We start from the raw sequence: 16,722 nt of genomic DNA on the forward strand, positions 1-16,722 counted from the left end.
AAATGATTAAAGAACGAATCAATGGACCATTAAAAATAAAATCTCTGGAGTAATTACTGAAAATAGTGGGGAGATGAGGGTATAGAAAATAGAAGAGGAAGAAAAATTGAAAGACAGGAGAAAATCACAATCAAAAAAAATCAGAAAAAATAAAGACAAGAAGAGAAGAAAACACACATTTTAAAAGCCTACGCAAATAGGAAGCACAAAATATACAAATCACAAAAGAAATGAATTCAAACATATAGGTAATGATAACCAATGAAAATGAATTACACTCTGCAATTAAAAGACCAAGAATGTCAGACTAAACTTTAAAAATATAATACAGCAGTTGTATGTTTGTGTTAAACACACACACACACACACACACACCCCTACAAAATGAGGACACAGAAAGAAAGTAGAAGGTTGTAAAATCGTATACTAAACAAATCCTAACCAAAGGAAAGTTAGTGTGGCTATATAACTATCAAGTGAAATAGATTTTAAAGCAAAAAGTGTAAGGGACATATTACAAATGGTCTTTATCTATCTATCTATATCTATCTATCATAGATAGATCTGTCTATCTATCCATGTACCCATATACACACATTCTATACCCTTTCTAAATGCATAAATATTTCACCAAAAATAAGAGGCTTCTGAAACCTTACTCCTCCCCTAAGATGAAAAGCAAATTTTTTAGACATAAGGAAACCTTTCTTGAATGGGGGAGGATTCAACTGTAGAACTAGTCAATGGGAGAAGCTGTAAAATCCCATTTGTCAGAGATAGGAAAGAATAGGGCTGACAGCCACTTTTGCAACGACATTTTGATTGATGGACTCTAGTGTCCCAGTTGAGACCCATTTGACCACTAGGAATGGATGTCACAAAACATCCCTTGACCAAACACCCAGGATCAGTGGCTCAATCTTCAGGGTCTCTCTCTCTCTCCTTCAGAATAGTGAGATCAAAGGAGATAGTGCATGTTTTTCTCTCCTTAAATAAGTTTGGTTTTCTCCCTTCTTGCATTCCTCTTTTTAATCATGGGCACCTTCTGTGCATCCTCTATTCAGGAAATATCTTTGGTCTTCTGCTCTTTTCCCAGCACTCCGTTCAGTCTCTGCCCCTGGAGAGCACAGAATCCGGTGAGCAAGATAGATCTTAATCAAATAATTACACAAATAAATTTAAAACTTTGTCTCTGGCAAGTACTATGAAGGAGAGAGAGGACGTGCTAGAAGAGCTACAGTACAGAGATTGGCTTATTAAGAGAGGTCAGAGGAGCTTTCTCCCAGGAAGTGATACTTAGAGATCTAAAGGGTAGATGGGAGGGAACCAGGGTCCCAGGGGATGGAACGGTGTTCCAGGTTGAGGAAACAGCACATGCAGAGAATCTGGGGCAGGAGGGAGCATCTCACAGAGATGCGGGAAGCAGGACTCCGACTGGAGAACAGAGAGCAGGGCAAGTGTCATAAATAGTGGAGGAAGAGGTAGCCAATGGCTTGTATCACTCAGAACCTGTGGGCCAGTCCAGGAAGGTTTGCTATTCCAAGAGCAATGGAAAGTATTGAAGTTGGGTTGGGGCCAGGGGTGGGGAAGGGCAAGCGGAATGGGGTGCCAGGAGATTACAAGGAGTTTTCTGGCTGGAGTATGTTTGGAGGTGCGTGAGCCAATGAGTGAGTCCTTTCTGTTGCCAGAACACAGGCAGGAGAACATGGTGGCTTGGATGAGGGTGTTTGTGGATCGGGATGGATGTGGAGAGAGGGGGATTGGCTAGGGGGAGAGTCAGAAGGTTGAATAGAGACAGAACAGTGATGCACAGGGAAGTGAAGATGTCTGTTAACTTCCTAGGCTGATAGCCTGAACACCTGGAGAGAAGGTAATGTGCTTCGCTAAGATGAGGAAAACTGAAGCAAACCAAGTTTGTGGGGGAAGTATAGGCTTAGGTATGTGTCTATTGAACTTGAAGTAAGTACCTTAGAAATTGGGCATTAGTGCAAATATAAACAAGGCCCAGTGCCTCGACCTTGAAGAATTCAGTCTGAGGGAGAAAATATCCATAAAAATATAATGATGACAGAGGTGAATTCAACACTTAAAAATCACCAAGCCTTCTTTTTTAAATCACAAATCAGGAAGGTATTCTGCACGTTGATTCTGATGACTTGCGTCGTTCTTCAGCTTCTTGATGTCCTAGTTTAGACACATTATATTGTCTAGGTGGATACAAGCTCCTTTGGGATAATTTTAAAGTTCTTATTCATTCAGCACAGACTTTCTAAGAATTGACGATGCCCAACTGCCTCAGCCCCTCTGTGTTGTAACATCTACTTGAGCATCATAATCACTGCTATCTTGGGGGAAATTCCAACCAATTTACTGGACCAGGATCGAACACGTGTACATGAGCAGTAGAATAGGAAACGCGAGGCATCCACATGGCACAAGCAAGCTAGGGAGTCATTTTATACATGAAACCAACAGATATTCATACATATTGGAAAAAATCCTGGAGGATATGCAATGAGAATTTAACAGTAGTTCTGTCTGGATGGTAGGATTCCTGCTTATGTCTATTTTCTTCTTTAGGCTTAGATGTAGCTTCCAAATGTTCTGCAATAACACTGAGTCCACTTTCATCTCTAATGCGAAAGAATGGATATCCATCCTTTTGGACAGGGAGACAGACATCATTGATTGCAAACCTTGTGGCCATTTCTCACTTTTCCTTGCTAAGAGAAGACCAGTTCTATTAAACTGTTGAGAGGGAGTATGTTCAGGAAATCTGGGTCCAGACCCGGGGGACTGAAATCACAATTGTTCCAGACAAAGTGTATTAGTGTCGTAAGGCTGCCTTAGCAAATTCCCACACGTTTGGATGGCTTAAAGCAACAGAAAGTTACTCACACTTCTAGAGGTAGGAGTCTGAATCAAAGGGTCAGGAGGGCCGTGCTGTCTCCCTGAAGGTTCTAGGGGAGAATCCTTCCTTGCCACCCTAACCCTAACCCTAACCCTAACCCTGACCCTGACCCTGACCCTGACCCTAACCCTAACCCTAACCCTAACCTTAACCCTAACGCTAACCCTAACCCTAACCCTAACCCTAACCCTAACGCTGACCCTGACCCTGACCCTGACCCTAACCCTAACCCTAACCCTAACGCTGACCCTGACCCTGACCCTGACCCTAACCCTAACCCTAACCCTAACGCTAACCCTAGCCCTAGCCCTAGCCCTAACCCTAGCCCTAGCCCTAACGCTGCTGGCTGCAATCGTTGGCACTCCTTAGCTTGTAGATGCATTACTCCAGTCTCTGCCATAGCAGTCACGTAGCATTCCCCCTTTTCTGTGTCAGTGTCCAAATTTCCCTTTTATCACAAGGATACCAGTCATTGGATTAGGACCCACCCTCATTCAGTAAGACCTCATCTTATCTTTTTTTTTTTGGTTTTTTTTTTTTTTGCGGTAGGTGGGCCTCTCACTGTTGTGGCCTCTCCCGCTGCGGAGCACAGGCTCCGGACGCGCAGGCTCAGCGGCCATGGCTCACGGGCCCAGCCGCTCCGCGGCATGTGGGATCTTCCCGGACCGGGGCACGAACCCGTGTCCCCCGCATCGGCAGGCGGACTCTCAACCACTGCGCCACCAGGGAAGCCCTAAGACCTCATCTTATCTTGATCCCATGTACAAAGACCCCATTTCCAAATTAGGTTCACAGATACTGAGGATTAGGGTTGGAATATATCTTTTGCGGGGGGGCTCAGTTCAACCCTCAATACAGGTTTTCTCAAACTTAGTGGAATGTTACAGTAATACTTATGTAATGATTCCATTTATATAGAAGTCTAGAAAATTCAAACCAATCTATAATAACAGAAAGCAGAGCATACTTGCCAGGAGATGGGGTGGGGAAGAGAGGTGGTAGCAGGGGTGTAAGTAAGAATGACCAAGGGTCACAAGGAAATTTCGAGGCTGCCGGATATGTTTATTGTATTGGTTGTAAAGATGGTTCCACTGGTATACATATAACACTTAACCGTGGACTTTTAAATATGTGTGGTTGATTGCATGACAGATATACGCCAACAAAGGTGTTTAATTTAAAAAATTCAACAATACCAAACCTGCACAATCTCTTTTAAATTAGAAGCAAGTTTCCAATTTATTTTATGAGGCCAGGATTATGCCAATACTATAGTCACTCAAGGACACCAAAGGGACTCAAAAACTAACATCTTTTCCAAAGGATTTGTATCCAGTGTGTATTAAAAACACTTATAATTCAATGTCAGTCCTATAAGTCAGGATATAGAGCAAACGGTCCTATAAAAATAGCCAAATGATTTGAATAAACACTTTATGAAAGTAGATATACAAATGGCAAATAAGCACGTTAAAAATATATTCAAGGGTCTTCCCTGGTGGTCCAGTGGTAAAGAATCTGCCTTCCGATTCAGGGGACGCGGGTTCGATCCCTGGTCGGGGAACGAAGATCCCACATGCCGTGGGGCAACTAAACCTGCGTGCCACAACTACTGAGCTCGTGCACCTCAACTAGAGAGCCTGCATGCAGCAAACTACAGAGCCCGTGTCCCTGGAGCCTGCGCACCACAACTAGAGAAGAGAAAAAAAACAAAAAAAACCCTGCATACCACAACTAGAAAGAAGACCTCACGCCTCAACGAAAGACCCCCCCCATGCCTCAACGAAGATCCTGCGTGCCTCAAAGGAACTGGGACCCGACGCAGCCAAAAATAAATAATATAAATAAATAAATAAATAATAAATAAAATATAAAATCTATATATATTCAGCAGCACTAGTTATTAGTAAATGCACAGTAAAATCACAATGAGATACAACTATACAACCCACTAAAATGGCTAAAATGTGAAAGATCAAGTGTGGGAAAGGATGTGGAGAAACTGGAACCTGCATACTTTTCTGGCAGGAAGGTGAACGGTACAGCCTCATTGGAAAACAGCTGACAGATTTTCAAAGTTACATAAACTCCCATGTGACCCAGGATTTCCACCCTCCAAAAGGAATGAAAACATATGTCCACACAAAGACATGTATGTGAATATTCAATTAGGCATTATTCATCACAGCCAGATGAGGCAGCCCAAGTATTTGTTAACTGGCAAATGTCTGGACAAGTTGTGTTATAGCCTCATAATGAAATATTACTCTGTAGTGAAAAGGAAAATGACTGATATACACAGCAACATAGATTCATCTCAAAAACATCATGCTAAGTGAAAGAAACCAGTCACCAAAGATGCTGTATTGTATGACGACACATATACGAAATTTCTAGGAATACGAAACTAGTGAAAAAATCAGCTGTGGATTGGGAGTCAGGGCTGACTACCAAGGGATAGAAGGAACTTCGTAGGGGTGATGGAATGTTCTAACAGTGCACTGTGTGTGTTATACAGCAGAAGCTAACACACTATTGTCAAGGAATTATACTCCAATAAAGATGTGACAAAAAGGGCTTCCCTGGTGGCGCAGTGGTTAAGAATCTGCCTGCCAGTGCAGGGGACATCGGTTCGAGCCCTGGTCCGGGAAGATCCCACATGCCACGAAGCAACTAAGCCCATGCGCCCCAACTACTGAGCCTGTGCTCTAGAGCCCACGAGCCACAACTACTGAGCCCACGTGCCACTACTGAGCCTGCGCGCCTAGAGCCCGTGCTCTGCAACAAGAGAAGCCACCGCAATGAGAAGCCCGACGACACAACTAGAGAAAGCCCATGTGCAGCTTCGAAGACCCAACGCAGCCAAAAATAAATACATAAATAAAATAATTTTTTTAAAAAAGATGTTAAGGGCTTCCCTGGTGGCGCAGTGGTTGAGAGTCCGCCTGCCGATGCAGGGGACACGGGTTCGTGCCCCGGTCCGGGAAGATCCCACATGCCGCGGAGCAGATGGGCCCATGAGCCATGGCCACTGAGCCTGCGCGTCCGGAGCCTGTGCTCTGCAACGGGAGAGGCCACAACAGTGAGAGGCCTGGTACTGCAAAAAAAAAAAAAAAAAAGTTAAAAAAATTAAAAAAAATAAAACTGCATTGTGGTGATAGTTGCAAAATTGTATACATTTACTAAAACGTCAGATTCTTTAAAGTGGTTGAATTTATTGTATGTAAATTATACCCAAACACAGCAGTTATGAAATATGTAACATGGCCAAGACTGGTCCTTGTGGAGGAAAAAAAAATAGAATAGACTTCAAGGCAATACTTTATTCGCAAAGAAAGTGTAAGAGTGACCATAAATTTAAGTTTTAATTTAACTAGAATGTTTATTAAAGGTATGCAGTAAAGCTTACCATGTCGCTCTTAATGAAGTGTCTCAGATATGCCTTAAATACCCATTTAATGTACATCTAATGAGAGTCTTCGGCCAACTAATCATGCAGCATGTTTAATGGAGCTAACAGTAGCAGGCGAGATGCCTAGCCCTTTCTCCACAGATTTATCCGTATCAGAATACTTCTGAGATAATGGATTTCACTCACATAGATTGCCTTTGAGAATAAAAATCATTATATGCACCCACAATAATAGCACTTCTATATCAGTTATTAAAAACCTATCCAATTAACACAAGAAGTCATTACTATTGGCACTCTTTATGGATTTGTGATTCTGTGTGCCTATGGTATTTTAAAGAGATTTAGATAAAGTAGGAAATTTCATGAAATGTACTTCATTCTTGTAAAGAAGGAGCAAAGAAATACGGGTTTTGTGTTCGGGGCAGGTGAGAACAAGTCTACAGGTGATTATAAATCAGATTTTGGAGAAATGTAGAGTTTTCAAGCACAGTCTTGGAAAGCGGAAGTCAAGCCTAGATGTATTCTCTTGAGCACAGAGGGGCATTAACATAAATTCTCTTGGAACCAGTCAGAAAAGATTAGCTATTTAAACATTGCTGCAGAGCGTACAATGAGAAAGGCTTGGAAGCCTTTACTTACAGGACTTTCTAAGAATATTATTATAAGACCAATCATGTCTTTTCATAATGGCTTCTCAATTCCCCATTTCCAAACCTCCCTAGATTTGCAAATGACCAACAGCATGATCTTCATGCTTTTCCCTTTTTTTAATTTCCATTCTTTAATTTCTGACCATCCTTCCTGCATTGCAATAAAGAAGATACGGATTAGACTGAATTTTTTTCTACCATCACTTTTACGAATTCTTCTCAATGGCCAAACTCCTAAAGTCACGTTTCGCCACAGGCTGAGCAGAATTTACATTTCAAATCCTATTTGTATGCGCAGTTCTGACTTATGGGTCAGGAAAACAAAGTAGGCTTTACAGCCCTCATTACAGATTTGGTTTGAAAGTCATGAGCTACATTTATATTCGATGTCATTGTCTTTCTGTTTTGCTTAGAATATTTATTCCAAAACTTAGCCCGGTAGTGATTTTTAAAATATATACTTTGCTGTTTTTATTTTAATCCATTGCCCCTTGGCAATATAGAGACCCAATCACGTAAAAAAAAAAAATTAATATCAGTTTGTGATTTCAATCTATTCTCCCAAGTTTCATTGGTATTTATCACCTTGTTTGCTTCAGTTTCTCCAATATACTAGGAAGCATATTCCACAGAATCAATCCTGCTCTCACCAAAAATATATCCTATAATGAGTTAGGATATAAGAGCTTTCAAAACCACTATAGCAGGACATCATTTTTGAAAGAAAAATTACCATTTGGGGGGTTTGAGTATGAAAAGAAGACTAAGTCTAGGAAAGAAAAGAATTCTTTCTTCTAAAACCCATGGTAACATTCATCCATCCGTCCGTTCAAGGATGATTGAAAGCCAGCACTGTGCATCACTACATCGTGGGATGGGCTCAGAGCTGTGAGCAAAACACACATCCTTCTTGTGCGCACGCATGTTAAAGTCTAGCATAGGAGGTAGACATTTTAAAAGTTTAAATAATTCATCTTAATTACTCAGTCATTTTAATTATTTTCGTGTTTAAATCATGTAATAATATTTAATAAATTACATTTTAAAACTAAATATGTATAAAAATAAGATCATTTCCAACTGAAGATGAAAAAGGAGGCGTCGCAATGGGGGAGGGGTGGGGAGGGCTGTGAGGAGGGCTGGGGACCTGGGACAAACAATAGTAAATCAGTTTGAGAAGAAGCCCTTCTGAGACGATGGTATTGGAGTGGAAACCTGAAAGAAGAGCTGGAGCTATGAGGCAGTGCCTCGCCTGGGCTACAGCTTGAAACCTCTGGACCAGATCGGGTCCAACAGGCAAGTCAGAGCCCACGTGGTTCTTCCTGAATTTAGCTCTGCACTCAGCCGGCTTCCCTTGCTTCTGTTTTTCCTTTAACGGCACCATCACTCTCTTTGAATATTCCTTCAACATTGAGCAGTAAACCTGTTGTTTCACACGGCTTTGCCGATTGCACTCTCTGTCTAGTCATTTGTCTTGGGCCATGTTGGTGCGTGGGCCAGGTGTTTTATACATCAGACAGAGTGGAGGGTGCTTTTGAACCACTAAGGAAAGTGACCATCCTTTATGGACACAGGTGATTCTCAGTGGTTCTCATGAGAACTTTGGGGAGATTTGAAGCCTCCCAAGATCTGGACTGCAACCCATAACAATTAAATCAGAATCCATGGGTGCAGGATCCGGCATCAGTATGTTTAATCTCCCCAGGTGATTCTAATGTGCAGCAGAGTGTGAGGACCATTGGGTTAGAATCACTGGTGAAGATATGAAAAGAAGCCTGGTGTCTGAGTCTCCCTCCCCAGATGTTGATATAATTGGTTCGAGGTGGGATCGCTGGCATTGGTGTTTTTCAGGCCTCCCTGTGGGATTATCCTCCATAGCCTTGGTTGAGAACCAGTGTTCTGGACTCAACCTCGAGTGCCCCAGAGCGTTAGGAAGACAAGACGGTTTGGCTCTGATATGTCCATGGTTCCTCTTGTACGTGTTAAGCTGTTGGCCAGAATCTGGGTGAAAGATTTGGTTTGAAAGTCATGAGATACATTTATATTCGATGTCGTTGTCTTTCTGTTTTGCTTGGAATATTTATTCCAAAAATTAGCAGCTGATTCTGAGCAAAACTGCAGCCAGGTAGGGTGAACCCATGGCCTTGGGCTCATTAATACTGTGCTGCGACCAGCCGAACTCGTCAGCGGCAGATGCTACCTTGCTGCCCATCAGTAGGAACACTCCTGCCCAAGTCCAGCTGAACTAAATAAAAACTAATGACGATAATGGTGACACACGGTGGTCACAGCTTGGCGATCCCAGCGAATGAAGCAACACTGCCTTAAGTTCTTGCTCTGAATGGGACAAAGTCCAATGAAGTCTGGTTGCTTTAGACGTGTGACTCATTTTTCACTTCGAGCTGTAATGGATGTGACAAGATTTCCCAATTCCAGCCAGGAAATGTGGAGCGCTAGAGATATTTCTACGAGGATCCACCAAGGATGTATTTAGTTTTCACCGCGGAACAAAATAGCAAAGAGAACCTGGCCGTGATGCAGAGTGTCTGCTGAAGATGGACGTTTATGGGAAGGACTTCAACACCAACTCAAGGAGTGCTGATGAGTCCCGCGTTAAGCACGTGATCCTCTGCAGGTTGACATGCAAGTCCCACTTGCCTCCTGGGGTCAGCTCTGGGCTGGTGAGAAGCCACACAAAAGCCCTGCCCTTCTAGAGCTTATGTTCTGATGTGGTCAGACAGGCAATAAATTCAGAGGGAAAAAGTGATGTCTGAGAGTGACAGGTGCTCTCCTGTGGAGTAAATAAACAAGATGGGTGGCTTCAAAGGCTTTTCCATAATCCTGACTACTACACATCGTGGTGGCTTGATTTAAGGTGATGGCAGTGGAGCTGGAAGGAGGTGGCTGGGTTGACAGAACGTATTGGAACGATGCCCACAGGACCATTTCCACGGCCAGGACCTCGTGGATGGATGTGACCTGGGGGATGAGCTGAAGAACATAATGAATGATGGTGCCTGAGGTTCTGGCGGGAGCAGCCAGTTGCCCAGTGCATGGAACACTGAAAAGACGAGCTGGTTTGAGGGAGTCTATCACGACTTCTGTCTCGGACCCAGAGAGTTTGAGACACCCCGGCAGAGAGGTCGAGTAGGTAGGGAACATCTTAGTCTGGAGCTCATGGGAAAGGTCAGAGCTGGAGACGTATTCTGGAAATGACCAGAATGTGAATATTGTAGCTGAAAATGTGGCCTCTGTACACTAGTACCGAATTGAATCTCAGAGACAGAGTTTGGGGCGAAGTAGAAAAGAATAGCTTCATTGCTTTGCCAGGCAAAGGGGGGCCACAGCGGGATAATACCCTCAAAACTGTGTGTCCCGGGGCTTCCCTGGTGGCGCAGTGGTTGGGAGTCCACCTGCCGATGCAGGGGACGCGGGTTCGTGCCCCGGTCCGGGAGGATCCCACATGCCGCGGAGCGGCTGGGCCTGCGTGTCCGGAGCGGCCCGCGTACCGCAAAAAAATTAAATAAATAAAATAAAATCCCAGATGGACTTTCCCCTGCCTCCCAGAATAACGTTAATTGTGTCCGCTCTCTTCCTAATTAGTTTGGGCTCAAGACATGCAAATTCATTTTGACATTAGCCTAAGAAAAACATAATTAAGAAGTTGTCTGGTGAAAAAAGGAAAAAGCACATAATGTATTCCGGGGCCAAATTGCAAACGACTTTTGGACTTTACACCATTTCAAATTAGCCGTACCACTGAATCCTCATTAGCATAGATAATCAAGGCTGGGCTCCAAGCCCCACCAATAAGTCTTGCTGAGATCCCTGTGGCTTGCAGGTCAGAAAAGCACTCAGAACCACTTACAGTCCCCCTGGAGGGTTGAGATGCTAAACTAGACCCACTTTTAGGTGTACCCATTCAGCTAAACGAAGTTCTTTCATGTTTCTTAATTCTGTATGTCCTTTCCACCTCAACTGAATTAATTCCTTGGTTTCATAAAACCAATAAACTTCTCCCAGCCTATGGAAAATTCTGTCGCCTTTGACAATTTGACATGCGTTTTTCTGTAGTGATAGGGAAAAGGGTCTGACAGCTGGTTTCGTTCAAGGCTATAGGCAAAAACTCCCCCATTTTCAAAGAGCAAATACTTTACAATAGCAAGAGGATTCTGTCAACAGACATAAATTAAATATTCACGCTGAGTTTCATGGAACTGCTGTTTGGAGGCCATACATGAAGTTTAAGTTTCTTAGAAGAACCCTCACCAACGTCCAGAGCTGTCAATGTTTGATATATGTTAAGTGCGCTCAATGGTATTTTTGTCATATGTCAGACTTCCTTATCAGGGAGGGCAGTGAATCACTGTATTTAAAATTTACTTTAAAAAAAGTGTCACAGGGCTTCCCTGGTGGCGCAGTGGTTGGGAGTCCGCCTGCCGATGCAGGGGACGCAGGTTCGTGCCCCGGTCCAGGAGGATCCCACATGCCGTGGAGGGGCTGGGCCCGTGAGCCATGGCCGCTGAGCCTGTGCGTCTGGAGCCTGTGCTCCGCAGCGGGAGAGGTCGCGGCAGTGGGAGGCCCGCGTACCGCAAAAAATAATAATAATAAATAAATAAATAAATAAAGGAAGTTGGGTACTTACCCTTGTGTCGTTCATACTTTACGATACATTTTAGCTTTAGTGTTGGGACTGGGCAATGCTTGCATCCTGGCATTGCTGAATTCTACACGTGTTGCCAGTCTGCAAAGACCTAAACAACGGACCCCAGATTCAAAGCCTCCTGTGGCCGTCCATGTTGTACAAAGAAGTGGAATTTGGTGAAGTGGAGAGAGGTCACTACTCCATGCCCACTGAACGATGCCCCAGAATTGCCTGCACCTCTGATTTTTCAGGACAGACCAAAAATCCAGATTTTTGCATATGTACCAATTTTTAAATATTGTGACCCATTAAAAAGAATGAAGTCTGTACAATCCAAGCAGAGCATGTCTGTGGGCTGGATTCAGTCTACGGAGCCCTAATTTACAAACTCTGATTTGAACAGCATTAGAATTGACTTTTGCAAAATGGAAGACAGTAAAACTCCATGCCTTGAGGAATATTATTCAGCCATGAGAGGATTTGAAGCACTGATACACACCACACCATAGATGAACCGTGGTCGCGTTATGCTTTGTAAAGGAAGCCAGTCAGAATGGCTATCATCAAAAAGAACACAAATAACAAATGCTGGCAAAGATATGGTGAAAGGGGAACCCTCCTACCCTGTGGGTGGGAATGTAAATTGGTGCTGCCACTATGGAGGACGGTACAGAGGCTCCTCAAAAAACTAAAAATAGAACTATCCTATGACTCGGCAATTCTTCTCCTGGTTATATATCCAAAAAACCAAAGCAAAAACACTAATTTGAAAAGATACATGCACTCCAGTGTTCATAGCAGCATTATTTACAATTGCCAAAATATGGAAGCAACCTGTGTCCATCCATCAGTGGATGGACGGATAAAGAAGATGTGGTATATATATATATATAATGGACTATTACACAATCATGAAAAAGAATGAAATTTTGCCGTTTGCAGCAACATGGATGGACTTGGAGGGCATTATGCTAAGTGAAATAAGTCAGACAGAGAAAGACACATACTGTAAGATATCACTTATATGTGGAATCTAAAAAATACAACACACTAGTGGTTATCAGTGGGGAGAGGGAAGAGGGAAGGGTAGGGGATTAAGAGGTACAAACTATTAGTTATAAAATAAGCTACCAGGATATATTGTACAGCATGGGGGTATATAGCCAATATTTTGTAATAACTATAAATAGAGTATGACCTTTAAAATTGGGAATCACTATATTTTATACATGTAACATATAATATTATACATCAGTTACACCTCAATTTTTAAAATTAAAAAGTGAGGGGCTTCCCTGGTGGCGCAGTGGTTGAGAGTCCACCTGCCAATGAGGGGGGCATGAACCCGGGAAGATCCCACATGCCGCGGAGCGGCTGGGCCCGTGAGCCATGGCCGCTGAGCCTGCGCGTCCGGAGCCTGTGCTCCGCAACGGGAGAGGCCACAACAGTGAGAAGCCCACGTACCGCAAAAAAAAAAAAAAAAAGTGAGGTTTAAAAAAAAAACCACATATTGCATACTTCAATTCCTTTGAAATATCCAAAACAGAGAAACCCCTAGAGACAGGAGATAGATGAGTAATCGCTTAGGGTCAGAGTAGGGGTGGTGATTGGAGGGGAAGAAAAGCCACGGATACAGGGTTTCTTTCTGAGGTGACAAAAATGTTCTAAAATTTACTGTGGTGATGGTGGCATGTACCTGTGAATATATTAAAAACTAATAAATAGGCTTCCCTGGTGGCACGGCGGTTAAGAATCCACCTGCCAATGCAGGCGACACGGGTTCGAGCCCTGGTCCGGGAAGATCCCACATACCGCGGAGCAGCTAAGCCCGTGCGCCACAACTACTGAGCCTGCGCTCTAGAGCCCGTGAGCCACAACTACTGAGCCCACGGGCCACAACTACTGAGCCCGCACGCCTGGAGCCCGTGCTCCACCATAGGAGAGGCCACCGCAGTGAGAAGCCTGCGCACCGCAACAAAGAGCAGCCCGCTCGCTGCAACTAGAGAAAGCCCGCGCGCAGCAACAAAGACCCAACACAGCCAAAAATAAATAAATAAACAAAAATTTAAAAAAAACTAAAAAACAGTAAATGTTAAATGGGTGACCTGTATAATATGTGAATTACATCTCCATAAGCTGTCTGGAAAATAGATAACAGCAAAAACCTCTGTGCCTTGAGCAAGGAGGTGAAATTTTCAGCACACAAAACCAGCCCACAAAATCTGTGTCACACCATGCCTCCCCAGCCTCCTGAAAACGTCCCCCTAAAACTCAATTCAAAAGTTAAACTTACAGCAGATGCAAACCACTATAGGATGGATACACAACAAGGTCCTACTGTATAGCACAGGGAACGATATTCAGTGTCCTGTGATAAACCATAACAGAAAAGAGTATGAAAAAGAGTGCCTATATATATGTAAAACTCAATCACTTTGCTGTACACCTGAAACTAACACAACATTGTAAATCAACTATACTTCAATTAAAAACGAAATTTAAAAAATTTTTAAGTTAAACTTACGTTCCATTTCTAAAGAATTTAGGCAAATGGGAATTTATGCTCCAGCCTCTCTTTCTGCCGCGAGATCTTTGACATTCTCTTCACTCCATGTTCTGTTGGCATCTGCTCAGTGTTGCCTGGACGGATTAAAAAGTGGAAATTTTTTTTAAAAATCCATCATTTTGTACTCTTTCTCCAGTGCAGGGATGTCCAGCCAACCTCAGACTCACATTTAAAATCAGGCAAAAAATGGTGGCTTCCTCCCTTCCTTGGAAATTCCACTTTAAAAACAAAAATGTTGAAGACAAAATTGGCTTAAAGTCTTAAACTCATTAATATGCCTTTGTCTTTTTAATTAGGAGGAGGATTGACAACCCATTATGTGAGGACCAAGGGGGAATTCAAACCCTTCTCCTAATACAACACAACTAAACACTTGGGATTTCTGCACGTCATAAAGTGCTTTTTGAGAAACCCCCAATAAATTCCTTTTTCTTCTCTTTCTTTTTTTTTTTTCAATGCAGGACACGTTTGCTTAGCAGATCTAAAGAAGTTCGTGTGACTGTTATCATTTGGAGTCTTCTGTAGCCGTTAATGTAATAAATAAAAATCTATATTTGACCACATCCTTGAAGATGTCAAGACTGCTTGGCTGATGGGTTTAGCATCTTACAGAATTTAAACAGGGGCAGCAGCATGGCCCTGGGTTCTCCCTACAGCTACACATTCTTCCTTGAGGGGATTTCAATAATGCTGTCTAATCAGCTTAAGGAGTTAATTAAACAGCTGTCACTTAGCTTCTTAATTCTGAAACTTGATGCTAAATAAGATTTGAAATTAGTAATGCAGAAGTAAGCAGTTCTTTTGTGATACCAGGGGATTTCTTCAGGTGGCCCAGAATAAAGGGGACCTTATTCGCAGCCAGCAGGGGTCGTGGGGTGACCCAAAAAGATGAACTGGGGTCCTGGGAAAATCCTCAACTCAACTCGCTGGGGAGTGCAGACAAGTAGAGTTCAAACTCTTCCTGTTTTTATCCGAAAGGACTTTACTGTTAGGGATGATTATTATCTACTAGGACAGAAGTCACAGATTGGAGCCCATAGGCCAACACAACCTGTAAATGTGTTTTGTTTGGACTTCCAAGGGGCTTTCACCAAAGGTGAGCCAAATGTAAGAAAAATCAGAGATCTTACATAAAAATATTGATTCTTGGCTTCTCTCAAAAAATCTGGAAATGTGCAACCCCCAGGTCCACGTTCCTACAAGGCATCCCTTAGCTGGAGTTAAAACCGCCCACTTTTGATCAGGCATGAGACCCAGGTTCACCAGAGTTCACCATCATCACCTTCCAGGCCCCTGGTTGAAACCAAAGCTTTGATACCATGTCCTGAGACACCGAGTCCGGGCACATTTGTCTGGACAAAGAGATAAGGTGCCACTCAAGGCAAGAGCAAACTGTATGAGAATTGCCCCATCCCTTGAGATGCCATGTGAGCCCTCACCTGGAGGCTCTGAAAACCTCCATAGGAAACATGGATATGACTAGAAATGCTCCAGGTTTGAGCTGCGTCATCCTGCAGTCCTGCCCAGATGTTTCCTCCAGAAATAAACCCGATGTGGATTTGTATGAAGAATGAATGTGGCCAAGAACTCACGAAGTTTTTACAAATTTTATTGAAGTATATTTGATTTACAGTGTCGTGTTAATATCTGCTGTACAGCAAAGTGATTCAGTTATACACACACACGCAGACATACACACACACACATATATATATACATTCTTTTTCATATTCTTTTCCATTACAGTTTATCATAGGATACTGAATACAGTTCCCTGTACTACACTATATGACTTTGTTGTTTATCCATCCTATATATAATAGTTTGCATCTGCTAATCCCAAACTCCCATTCCTTCCCTGCCCCACTCCCCCTCCCCCTTGGCAACCACAAGTCTGATCTCTAGGTCTGTGAATCTGTTTCTGTTTCATAGATATGTTCATTTGTGTTGTATTTTAGGTTCCATATATAAGTGATATCATATGATATTTGTCTTTCTTTGTCCGGCTTACTTCGCTTAGTATGATAATCTCTAGGTCCGTCCATGTTGCTGCAAATGGCGTTATTTCATTCTTTTTTATGGCTGAGTAGTATTCCATTGTACATATGTACCACATCTTTATCCATTCATCTGTCGATGGGACATTTAGGTTGTTTCCACGTCTTGGCTATTGTAAATAGTGCCTATAAACAATGGGGTGCATGTGTCTTTTCAAATTGTAGTTTTCTCAGGGCATATGCCCAGGAGTGGGATTGCTGGATCCTATGGTAGCTCTATTTTTAGTTTTTTGAGGAACCTCCATACTGTTCTCCATAGCGGCTGCACCAATTTACATTCCCACCAACAGTGCAGGAGGGTTCCCTTCTCTCCACACCCTCTCCAGCATTTATTATTTGTAGACTTTTTAGTGATGGCCATTCTGACCGGTGTGAGGTGGTACCTCCTTGTAGTTTTGACGTGCATTTCCCTAATGATTATCGATGATGAGCATCTTTTCGTGTGCCTGTTGGCCATCTGCATGAACTCATGGTTTTA

General features: G+C 42.9%; 1 protein-coding gene across 1 annotated transcript in view; it reads left to right on the plus strand.

The window, feature by feature from the left end:
• The window catches only part of LOC132436391 (transmembrane protein 132D-like), a 384,639-nt gene that overhangs the window by 350,033 nt on the left and 17,884 nt on the right, over nucleotides 1-16,722 (plus strand). The window lies entirely within an intron of this gene.

The sequence above is a fragment of the Delphinus delphis genome, chromosome 13 (assembly GCF_949987515.2).
Source record: "Delphinus delphis chromosome 13, mDelDel1.2, whole genome shotgun sequence".
Taxonomy (NCBI): Eukaryota; Metazoa; Chordata; class Mammalia; order Artiodactyla; family Delphinidae; genus Delphinus; species Delphinus delphis.